Source organism: Pseudonaja textilis, chromosome 1 (assembly GCF_049901715.1).
Source record: "Pseudonaja textilis isolate UNSWEBS1 chromosome 1, rPseTex1.2, whole genome shotgun sequence".
NCBI classification, from domain to species: Eukaryota; Metazoa; Chordata; class Lepidosauria; order Squamata; family Elapidae; genus Pseudonaja; species Pseudonaja textilis.
The window spans coordinates 186,544,571-186,557,320 of NC_141990.1; the positions used below are offsets into that span (position 1 = coordinate 186,544,571).

Below are 12,750 nucleotides of genomic sequence, written 5' to 3' on the forward strand. Positions count from 1 at the left end.
TTTGTTTCAGTATTTTTATTTAGATTTTTAAAAATTGAATAGCAATTTATACAATCAAAAAAATATTAAGCAAAATATTAAACAAAGAACGTACAATGCTGTGAGGACAAACACAAAAAAGGATATGAATAAATAAAAAGTAAAAGTCACTACAAATTTGAAAAGTCCAAAAGTTGTTCATCATTTCCATATACAAGAAGAATTTACAAGATTACACCTTTTGCAATTTTGCATTTTGGAATTTAATCTGCCCAAGTATGATAAAAAAGTGATTCTTGCTTCTGAAAGTTCATTATGCTATGACTGTCAGTGATTTTTTTTGTAATAAGGGGATTAAGAAAGCCTTATAATTGACAAATCAGTAGTTACATTTTCAAGAATTTAGGAATGTTATGCAATAAAGAGTAATGTTGCCTTAAGTAAATTGACAGTTTGTTATTTTAAATGAATTGTTGGATTGTACAAATTTGGTGGATACAACAAACCTAACTTGGGAAAGCATTAGAGAGACTGTTTTGTAATTATCCTCATTTCACTAAAAATGTTGCTCCGGAAGACCCTTTCCAAACATAATTTGTTTAAAATCCTTCCCCATTTGAAATGCCAGACAAAGTACTGATGAAATGACAAAGACAACTGAAAGCTTTAGTTTCAATTTTAAGAAAACAAGAATAGAAAGATTTTATATCTGTAAGAGGGAGGTTGAGGGGCTTCCAAATATCTATTATAAAAAAGCAGAAATATTCAATTCCATTTATAGTGGAGCACCTAACTAAGCAGAGAACTGATACAGATATTATATCAGTAGCTGGCAATCTTTTGAATTATATTTTTCTAGATGAAAAATTTCCCCAGCATATATAAATTAATACTGTTTTACTAATACAATATTTCATTTTTTTAAAAAAACATAGTTTTGATAGGTGGCATTTTCCTCTAGTCTTTCTGATGACTGTTATAAAACTTTAATACAGATCAGATCAATTAATTTTTTTTTGAAGAATTATAACTTTTACAGGATTATTTTTATATCAATTTTGGGCTATGAAATAGACTGGGCTATCTGCCAGTTATACTGCTTTTTTTTGGCAAGAGCTTAGGTAAAGTCAAGAATTTGCCCCTATACAGGTAGTCCTCGGCTTACAACCATTAGTTTAGTGGCTGCTCAAAGTTACAGCACTGAAAAAAGTGACTCATGACTGGTTTTCACACTTTCGACTGTTACAGCATCCCCATGGTCATGTGACCAAAATGAAGGCCTTTGGTAAGTTGCATGTATTTAGAACAGTTGCACTGTCCTGAGGTCATGTGATCACCATTTGTAACCTTCCTAGACTTCTTCTGACAAGCAACGCTAATGGGCGAAGCCAGATTAGCCTCATGCACAGTTCACTTTAGAACTGCACTTTTTCACTTAATAACTTAACAATGGAAACTTTGGGCCCAAATATGGTTGTTAAATTGAGGACTACCTGTACGATTTTTGAGAATTTAACATTATTTGACACAACCAAAAGAAACAAGGTCCCACCAATCAGTATTTTTTACAAATTATGAGTTGTCTTTCCGGTTTAAAAGATGCTTGGAATAGTGATTTAGGAAATCCAATAATTGAACCAAAGTGGCAATTGGGGAAATCAGGATTTTTTTTTCCTCTAAGCAAGAGTGGCAATTGAAGGTGTTACATTGGTGGTATTTAGCACCTGCTAGATTATACTACACAATCATTCTTCAAAATGTTGGAGTGGCTGTAAACAATAGGGATAATTTTCCTTATGTGGTGGACATGCAATTTATATATATATTACACACACACACACACACAAATTTAGGTGAAGCCAGGTGATGCCAACTGGGAAAAGGGTAACTTTAAAAATCCCACCAATCAGTATTTTTCAAAGAATTTTCCAGCAAGAGGTTGTTAGGATAGGCTGCTAGAAATTAGCTTGAATCTCTTTAGTATGGCTTGGGACTTCTTTTTTCAACTCACCTCTATGAAAAATAGCAAATGCTGTGGATCATCCAGCCCTAAAATCCAGAAGTAATACATTTTAACGATTTAGCGCCAATCTTTAAATACAAGGGGTAGCTAACCAACTACCTCATCTTGCACTCAGGAACTTAGTAAGAGATTAGCTTAGATATTAAGCTAAATCTCTAAATACAAAAAGATATTTGGGGGAAAAGGGAAATTCAAAAATTGTAGAAAAGGCAACAACTGCACAAACAGAATTCCAAATAAAACTGCCATTAGATTAGCTAGTTACAAACTTACCTGCCTAATAAAATATTGGGTTCCAACATGTGTTCTGAGTTCATTGCAAAGAAGCTGGAAAGAAAAAGACCATAGGGGCTTCCACATTGGATGTTATTAAACAGGCCTTTTTCGTCTTCTCTTCCTTCTCTACCAGATTTGCAGCACTTTGACTAACTTCTGGGTGGCAGAAGAGTTAAGAACGCTGCCACCTAATGACGGGAGAGTTCCACAGCCAGTTTTCACACCACTTATACCAGGGGTGTCAAACTCAAGGCCCACAGGCTGGATGTGACCTGTGGGATGCTTAGATCTGGCCTGCAGGGCTACCCTGAAAACAGCAATGGAACCGCTGCCAGAAAAAAAATGGAGCTCAGGAGGGCCACGTGAGCCCCCCAAGCTCTGCTTTTGCTGGCAGAGGACTGCAGGAAGCCATCATGATCGCGGCCCTCCTGTGTTCCATTTTCACTGGCAGAGGGCTAGCAAAACAAACTAAAAAAAAAAAGAATAAAGGTTTCCCTTTTTGCGTTTGAGCATGCAAGAAGGGACAGAAAAGAAGAAAGGGAAGAGGAAAAACAAAGAAAGAAAGAAAGAAAGAAAGAAAGAAAGAAAGAAAGAAAGAAAGAAAGAAAGAAAGAAAGAAAGAAAGAAAGAAAGAAAGAAGGAAGGAAGGAAGGAAAAATAAGGAAAGATGGGAAGGAAGAGTGAGGGTGGGTCTGAGGGAAGTCCTGCCTTAGCACTTGGCTACCACACAGGTGCTCCTGACATAAATGAGGTCAAATTGGCCATGCCCTCACTGCCCCCCCAGCCCTCCCCCACCTGAGGTCAAAGACAACCCAAATACAACCTCTCAATGAAATTGAGTTTGACACCTCTGACTTGTACTGTATACAGAGGACAGGATCCTAGAACATTTTTTAAGAAAGAAAGAAAAGAAAGAAAAAAAAACTCCAGAAAATGAATTCTCTCTGTTCAGGCCATACAATAGATGCTTTGAAGGTAGTGTTTGTTCTGTTAAAATCTAGAGGTTGTTTGCATCAAGCAAAAGCAAAACATAGAGAATGAATGAATGAAACTACAAATGTTGGCAGAATTACCACCCCATAATCTTGATACTGTCCAACTTTACAACACAGAGCTAACAGCAGCTCTTCTTTTCTCCAAGGTCTTTGTTAGGTTTGCAGCTTGTTCCTGGCCAATGGAAGGACATTGGGAAAAGTCCACCAACTGTATCAAGAATATGTCACCTAGGAAGAAAAAATTGTTAAATTATTTTAAAGGCAGTGGTGGTAGATAAGAGGACAGAATTTCAATGTAAAAGATAATGTGTCAATATGTCGCAAATTGTACACATGAAAATAATATTAATGTCGCCCCCCCCCCCCCCCCCCCGATTCCATCTAAATCCTGAAGTTTGGGTCACTTCCAAAAGTTTTCTTTTATAGTCACTGCACAATATTCTAATGGTAACACCTTCCACCTTGATAACCTCTTGTGCTTTTCTACTAATTCTCCCTGCACTTTTTTCTTAGTGGAAAATCACAATTTAGAATGGAAGTTGGAATTGCAAAGGGCTTTGGATTTAATACCGTAGTGCTAGGAGTGCCTTGTCTGGAAGCGTTATGAATCAGAGGTGAGCATTTCTGTTTCTTAACTAGGAAGCTGATTCATGGGCAAGTTAAATCCAGTTGAAAGTGCTGTTTGGCAGTTGGGTGGGGGAGAGATGGTAGGGGTGAAATTTCTCTTTTTCACGTAAACTCCCTCTCAGAGACACGAACAAGTCAGCTCAGTTGGCCTGCTAGCTTGTTGAAACATGGAGAATGCTTGTGGCCCTTGATGGGTAAAATTCTTGTTTCATCCTAAAGCCACAAGATTGTAAATAACTATACTAAAGAGAACAAGTTTTTTCCCCTGGAAGATGGAAGTTCCTGTTAATTTTTTGAAATGCTCTCCAAATCCACACAATTCAGAAATTATTTGACAGATTCGGTACATTATAACATCATTTGAAATGTCTGCTAATTATATTTGTGATGAATTACCTGCTGGCTTTCCTATTCTGACTATTTTAGATCCACATAATCATAGGTTCAAGGCTTTTACTTAAGATGGCATATTTATCATTTATAAAATAGTTTTGTAACAAAAAATAGTAACCTAACAAATAGTTATACATTAGTCCAGTAAGAATAAATACTTTAATTCTCTTATTTTGGATTATTCATCATTTTATAAATAGAAATGTTAAAAATAAACATATACATTCACATTCAGAACTTTAAAATTAAACTCAAAAATAATATGTTGGCTATTTTTAAACTAACATATATATTATCATTTTTCTGTACTATTGTTTATCATTAAAAATCTGAAACATATTATTAAGCAAATAAAAATTTGGCTTAAATGCATGTAAATTTAGATCACAACAGCCAAGTCATCATTGACAGGAGAAACTATTGGAAGAGAATATCTGAGTAGGTAGTCTTCGATCTATGACTGGTCACTTAACAACAATTCAAAGTTACAATGGAGTTTACTTGTGACCTGCCCAAAGAAATTACAACTGCCGTACCTCCCCCGCAGTCATGTGATTGCATTTTAGGTGCTTGGCAACCAGCTTGCTTTTTAAATGGATTGGAGCATTCCGTGGTCACATGATCACATTTTGTACCCTTTGGATAAGCTGAATGTAGAGTTCTCACCATGTGGATCATTTAACAACCATAATGACTTGCTTACCAATCATTGTAAAAATGGTGGTAAAACTGAGTCCAGTCATGCGATGATTGGACTTACAACTGCAATAACTTACAACACAAATTCTGGGGTCAGTTGTGGTCATAAATCAAAGACTATGTGCAGCTCACGACTGACTGGTGGAGTCCTTGGTTGCCTGCTTGCAGACTTTTCATTGTCAACTAGATAACATCTTCAGTGCCAAAAGTATTTTGGGTATTACTGAAGATGTTACCTAGTCTGCTAATGAAATATCTTCAAGCAAACAACCAAGCTCAGATAGGATTCCATAGAAGAGAAAGAATCTGTAACTCAGCTTAGTCATGCCAGGGTAAAAAGTGTGTGCATGCATTTTGTTCTCCCATTTCACTTTTTTAAAACTTTACTTCCCCCAAGGCAAATGGCACCGATGCTAAGGCTATTTCTCATAGCCTTTTCACCCCTGAGGTTGGGGGAAACAGGCTATTTCCTATTAGACTTCAGTCTCCCTCAACTTAATTTTTCTTCCTTATTTGATTACATTATTGGGGAAGGTCAATTTTTTTCTTGCACCCTCCTCTATCCAAAGCAAAGATTGCAAGCTAAGTGCTTTTTAATGATACAAGAACTGTCCCCTAGCTGAAATTTTCAAACTTTAGGTTACAAATTAAAAAAAAACCTCTTTGGATATCCTTGCAGAACATAACATACACCTGGGTGATTCTGAGGCAGTAATTTCTCTGAACCCAGCTCACCTCACAGTGTTGTTGCAGTGCGGAAAATAGGAGAAGGAATATTATGTGTGTTTGCCATCTTGAGTCATTTATAAAAATAATAAAGAAGGGAAATAAATAAATTTAAGAAGTCAAATTAAGTGAAATCTCCATAGGTACAGAGCAACAAGGGAAAAAATCAGATCCAATCTTTTGTAGAAAAATCCACATTACTGAATGCACTTTTAATACTTTGAGTACAAACCTTTTAACAAATTGGAATATACAGTATAGTCATTCTTGTTCACGCCCCATTACATTGAAGCCATAATGTTAAACGCTATATAATATGCATTACAGAGCACAGAGACATCTGCCTGGGCTCATGGAAGCCACACCCTAAACTAGGGTCGAAGTGCATGAAGCAAGAGAGTATTAAAAATAATCTTTGTGGCTAGGACAGAAGCAAAGTCTGATGTGGAACTGAGGTCAAAAATCGATGACTCTAGAACTCTTCCAAATGCTCTTGTCAATCTGTACTTTTTAATATGACAGTAGAAAATGATTAAATACACAAGGGCCATCTTAGTTAAATTTAATATAATTTTTAATCAGTCCAGTTTTTGCCCTGGATATGCCACTCAAAGATTATCAGCTGAATAAACATTGTATTTCCTAATGCATGAGGGCCATATGGTTTGAGGATGACAGAGAGATGTAAAACATTGAATGTATTAAAAAGTGGCCATGTCACCATACAAACTAGTGTGGAACCAGCCACTATGACAGATACCATTGATAATGTGCAATTAATTGTTTGAAACTACTATGGAGGGCACTAATGAGATGATATTCGTGACTGCCTGACTTTCTACGTTCACTGGGCAGCTACTATGAAGTCTTAAATTATGAAGTCTTAAATGTCAGACTTGCCTTTGGGTGATAGAGGGTCAAGCCGGATGGAATGTTAAATTGTGTGACAGCAATTAATGTGCTGTTTTAAAGAATTACAAATAGAAACTACAAGGGTATCCAGAGAAGTGAGACTGCAGTGAATAGGAAGGAAGAGTGGAAATGTGTTATTTTCTTATTTAACTTCAGATGGTCCCATTGAAGATATCAGCATAGTGTTCCTGAGTGCTAGTAGAAGGCCCATTTAGTGTAAGTGCATGTTTCGGGAGAGCAAATTTTAATGAGACACACAACAGAGGGAAGCATTAATCCTTCTCTCGTCACTTCCTGCAGCTCTTCTGCTATTCCACATCCTTGCCTTTTGCAATGTCTCCTATAGCAGTACAGTCAAAGTCAACAGAAACTGGGGCTGAAAAAATAGTTAATAGTAGATGAAGATCTCTATGGGCTGTATATAAAATAACACACAACTTTCACGTGACCAAAATAGACTTTCAGTCTTATTTCAACTGCGACTTATGATTTTCTGCTTTCTTTGTTAATATGTACTTTTTATTAAATAATTTTTTAAACAATACAAATTTTAGAAAAAAATTAAATAAAGTAATAAGCAGGTGAAAAAGATGCAAAGAGAAAGAGAGAAAAGTTATAAAGCAGCAGCTTCCAATCTTCTTAACAGTAGTTATCTTTGTATTTTACCCTCTTTAAGATTACAACATAACTTCCTTCTTTCCATAACCTACCCTTCCCAATCATCAAATCTACGAATCACAAATTCATTTTTTTCTTCTTTCTGCAAAAAATCCATAAGGAGTTTCCAGTAGCTAATAAAGGTAGTCATTGTCCTTTCTCTAATCAGACAAGTGCCATCTCTGCTAATTCTGCCATCTTCACCAGCCATTTGAGAGCATGGGCATTTGAGAATCTTCCTATTGTTATGCACACAATACCCTCACAGCACTTATTATACTGTATATAAAAACAATTTCCACAACTCTTTCCTAATTCTCTATCCATTGATCACAGCAAGAAAAATGGTGATTTCAACTGAATTTTAACCTTAAAAATTCTTAAAAGTTTCATTGTGTGATTTTGGAGCCACTATTTTACTTTTGCCTATTGATTCTTCTTGTTGCAAGCCAAACATGCAAATGACAATCACATGACTGCAAAACAAGGTAATAGTCATATATGTAAGGATTTTTTAAGCTTTGTCTTAACTCTGAATGATCACTGCGCAAGACAGTCAGTAACTAAAGACTATCTCTGCTTAGTTTTAAAGTGTAATGTTATGTTTTGTTGTATTTCTATTTTCCTAAATATTACCCAACTGCTTTTAATCTGCTTTGGGCTGCACTCAGGAGTGTTGTGGGCCACATACCTGACACCTCTGTGCTACAGTGTCAGCCCTTTGGAACCCGAGTGATAAAGTTCATGAAACAGGCCTACACATTCTAGAGGCCCAAAATCCAAACTATAATCAATAGCTAAGCAGTCTGAATAATGTGTGAGGATAATGACACAAGGCAATGAAATACTGTAATCATTTCATGTTCAATAGTTACTACTATTACTAAGTTACTACCAGTAGTGGGATTCAATTTTTTTTCACTACCAGTTCTGTGGGTGTGGCAGGGGAAGGATACTGTAAAAACTCCAGTCAGAGGTGGGATTTGCTGGTTTTCCGAACTATTCAAAATTTTCGCTACCGGTTCTCCAGAACTGGGCAGAACCTGCTGAATACAGCCTCTGGTTACTACTTAAGATTTACACAGAGGTATTAAGCAGTTAGCAGTTTACTGGGAAAAAAGGATGAAGACTGGGTTACTGAGATTATTCTCACTAAAAGCATAAGGCAAGAGATTTAAAGATGTTAGTTAACCAAGGTTAATATGAAAAGGTTATTATTTGATTTTTTTATTTATTTGATATTATTATTATTATTTGATCATAATGGCTGTATTTGAGAGACCACCTCTCCTGTTAAAGCTACCTGTCCCATTAGGTCCAGCAAAGAGGGGCATGTGGCAGGTTGAATTGGCCAAGGAGCTTCATTCAGCAGGATACAGAAAAAGCCTTTTTTGCCATGGCATCCACCCACTGGACATTTCTCTCTCTTCTCCCCAGTTGACCATTAACCCTTAAAACTTGGTTTTCCCATTAGGCCTGGGGATCCTGTGCTAGTGTGGAGCCCATTAAAGGCTGTATTGTGTGTAGGATTAAAATACACTCTTTGTTGTTATCTTTGTTTTAACTGCTTTAATTGTAATGGTTTTAATTATGTTGTTTTGACATTATGCTTTTTCTCATTGCGTGCACCAGCCAGAGTTACAAGGTAAGATGGGCAGCTCTATAAATTTAATTAATAAATAATAAACAGTACTCCGTGTCCTAGATTGGCTGTAAGACCAGAGGCAACATGGCTGGGGGGCAGGGAGCAGAGGTGGTATTCAGCAGGTTCTGACCAGTTCTGGAGAACCAATAGCGGAAATTTTGAGTAGTTCAGAGAACCGGCAAATCCTACCTCTGACTGGAGATTTTACAGTATCCTTCCCCTGCCAGGCCCACCAAGCCACGCCCACAGAACCGGTAGTAAAATGTTTTGAATCCTACCACTGGCAGGGAGGGTCAGGATGTCGATTGACAACATGCCACATTGACATCCTACAGGCTCTGCACCTTCGGTCTATGTGCATGCTTCTACGAAAGGGATGGAGCTTGTATTGCGGTGGCACAATGCCGCTTTTGTTATTTTGACGAAATTGCCAAAACCTGTGTGCACGCCTCTCTTTTGGAAAAATAGCATGGGGGTGGTTTGTTGAAGTTGATTTAGTGGGGGGGAAAACCCTAAGAAAATGATAGAGAAGGATTAATTACTTTCTGGGAAAGAATTATCTGTCCTCATTCACCATCTTGTGTATATGGATGTTGGTTCTCCTCTGACTAGCTGGCAACATTTTTCTATTGGGGAATTCAACAAGAGGGAACAAAATGAAGTCTTCACTTTAGGATTTGGGAAGGTGATTATTAAACTGTCAGATAGGAAGAATAATGAAATGAGGGGACCTTGGTGCTCTCTGAGCTTGGCTTTTTGCAGATGTTTCATTATCCAAACCAGAGGTGGTATTCAGCAGGTTCTGACCAGTTCTGGAGAACTGGTAGCGGAAATTTTGAGTAGTTTGGAGAACCAGTAGTAACCTTCCCCCAGGAGTGGGGAAGGAATGGAGATTTTGCAGTATCCTTCCCCTGAAGTGGGGTGGGAATGGAGATTTTATAGTATCCTTCCCCTGCCACACCCACCAAGCCACGCCCACTGAACCGGTAGTAAAATACTTTTGAATCCCACCACTGATCCAAACTAAGTAACATCATCAGTGCTAGTCCTAGTAATATCACAGCATCGATGATGTTACCTAGTTTGGGTAATGAAATGTCTGCAACAACCAAGCTCAGAGAGCACCACGGCCCTTCATTTCAACCCCGAGTTACAAATATTCCCCCTTATTAGGGGATTCTGGAGCCCAATGAATAACAGGCAGGCTCTTGTCCTTGATTATCCTAAGCAGTGGACTTTTCTGAAGTGCGGTGAATTGGCAACAACAGAGGATATGATAAACTCCAAATGTTGGAATTAGCAATTATACCAGCACCTGTATTTTCATATTCAAAATCCAGAAAAGTATAAAAAGCCTTTGCCTAAATAGGAAGTAGCACAGATTTTACTTGGTGAGTAGTTCTGTACATCTTGCTCTTTCAGCAATGCCTGCAATTTTACAAGGGTTACCAGAAGGATGGAAGCATTCAGAGCCTGCGTCAGGGAAATTTTAAGTGTCTTGCCTAAGTTTCAATATACTCAGAGGGTTTCTCCTGGGCCTTTCAAGTTGGAACGGAGCCTCTCCTTTCAGCTGCAGGAGAGAATGCATGTGAACTTCCTAGCAATTCCCCTGTTGTCGGGGCGTAGGCATCTGCAACAAATCTGCAGCAGGGTTGTTGCCAACTCTCTTGCCTCCTCCTATAATTATCTGCATAGCCGATATTACCACAGTGGGGTAAAGTGCAATGCAGAAATTCCAACTGCAGTTAAGTATCTCACAAAAAGGTCTCCAGCAACTGTTTCATACATTAGCTAACATATGATTGATTGGTAATTTGATGAGCTTAAGGGCAATGAGGGATCAGAGACAGCAGCCACAGTATACAATAGTGCATAGTGTTGGCCAGTGATATTTAGAAAAGATACCATCATACAGCAGCCATGCCTTAGGACGAGTGTATTACAGTAAGTGTATTGTTGGAATAATGGAAATGACAAACAAGATCAGGAAAAAAAAGCAAGGAAGATCAGGGGCTGGACAATTAAGCAGAGTACCAAATTAAACTTCCTGGTGTATATATGTGGTTTGTTTAATGGCTTTCCTGATAGACTGGAACATAACAACAATGGATGGAATTTTCATTATGTTTTGTTCAAAAGATTTCAGAAGAGCTTCTGAGAAATTGCCTAATAGCTAGTATCATGATTTAATGAAGGGAAAAGCATGTTTCAATATCTTTAAGAGCCATACCCTTGCCTGAAAGTGTTAGGCCTGGGATTGCTTTTAGTATTGTTTTTATTTCTTATTGCGTCAACATTTTGTTGACTTGGAAGCAGTCAACCCTTTCAGGTAGACCAGACCAAGAAAGAGGCATAAAACTATTGATTCAGATTAGCTATACAGTAGGAACAACATTTTGCGAGTCTGAATGAGCTTTCTTCCCTCCCTCCTTTATATCATGAATTAGTAGGGTGCCCAAAATATTATTGTAACTCTGCAATGTTTATCTACCCTGGCAAGTCACCCTCTCTCTCCATCAGGGTTATACTCCACTCCACACTTTGGGGGAGGAGGGGGAGGGAATGTCATGATAAGAGCATTCCAAGAGAATCTGACTTCCCAACAGTCCCTTTTCAGCACATAAAGTTGCCATCAAGTGAGCTGTTCACTGTGATATTTTCAGCCTGGTAGCAGTATTGAAAGGAATTGTGCATCCTGAGCCAACTCACTCATACATTGAATCTGTATGTTAACTGTATTAATTTAAATAAGATAAAGATTGATTTGGCCCAGAGAGCAATAGACATTCCCCACAGTAGTTGCAGTGTTCCACATACTTTAAATCAATCTATGAAGTCCATCTGTGACTTCAACGGTGGCAAGTATCAGACTGTTTTCTTTAATGTTGACAATCCAATTGTCATTTCAGTCATTGTCCCTGTTTTAGGAAGTCTGCCAAAAATACTCTTTTAATTTGACGATTAGAAGTATCCCAAATGTTTCACTCCTCATTTTCTCAAGATATCTTTTAACTGCAGTGATAATTTATCCCCATAATTAGATGTAATAGGCTAGCAAATGAAGAACACACGGTTTGCTGGCTCAAATATTTTAGTTCTACATTCTGCTCCCACAACAGTCAACCAAATCCCAATGGGATATCCAACAGCATCCTCCCACTCATTTCCCAGGCAACTGGTATCAAGTTCTCTGCCTCCAATCCTGACAATGAGAGTTCTACCCATTACAACTGGCGGCCACTTCTTTTATTTTCTCTGCTAGAACCAAAGTTGTCTCTGTCCCTTAAAGTAGCATTGTCAGCACCAAACTGCTAACTCCTTTCTGAATTCTACAACAGATCAGAGGAAGGCATGGATTTCAATCCATGGCCCTGAAGGATTGACTGAAATGCGTCCATCTTTCTTTCCAGAAACAAGAGCAAAAGAAACGAGGAAACTGGTTTATAAGAGAATAGCAGACTCGACTAGAAAGACTGAGGGATAAAAGGTGATTAACAGATGAGAAAGTAAAATAATTGTAATTATTATTTTTCAAGTATAAATACAGACAACGTGAATGTATCAAACAATTCCATCCAATACACAACATTCTGAATATTTACTAAGTTATTGGGTGGAGTATTAAAATTCAAAAGATGTTATGCAGCTACTGTGATGGATTTTATGTAGGTAAAATATAAGAAATTTGGGGAAGCCTCGGCTAATAAAAGGAAGAAGGCATCTGGATTCCTATAAAAGTATGCGGACTGTACTAGAAATTGTATCCTTAATACAAGCATCTAACTTCTAGTCACATTTTTATTTATTTCTATCCCATA

At 37.7% G+C, this 12,750-nt stretch overlaps 1 long non-coding RNA gene across 1 annotated transcript in view; it reads right to left on the bottom strand.

Moving 5' to 3' along the window:
* The window catches only part of LOC148127966 (uncharacterized), an 18,739-nt gene continuing 5,989 nt past the window's right edge, over positions 1 to 12,750 (bottom strand). The window contains exon 2 of the long non-coding RNA XR_015740751.1: positions 1 to 3,501. This is a non-coding gene — a long non-coding RNA (uncharacterized LOC148127966). The remainder of the gene's footprint in view (positions 3,502 to 12,750) is intronic.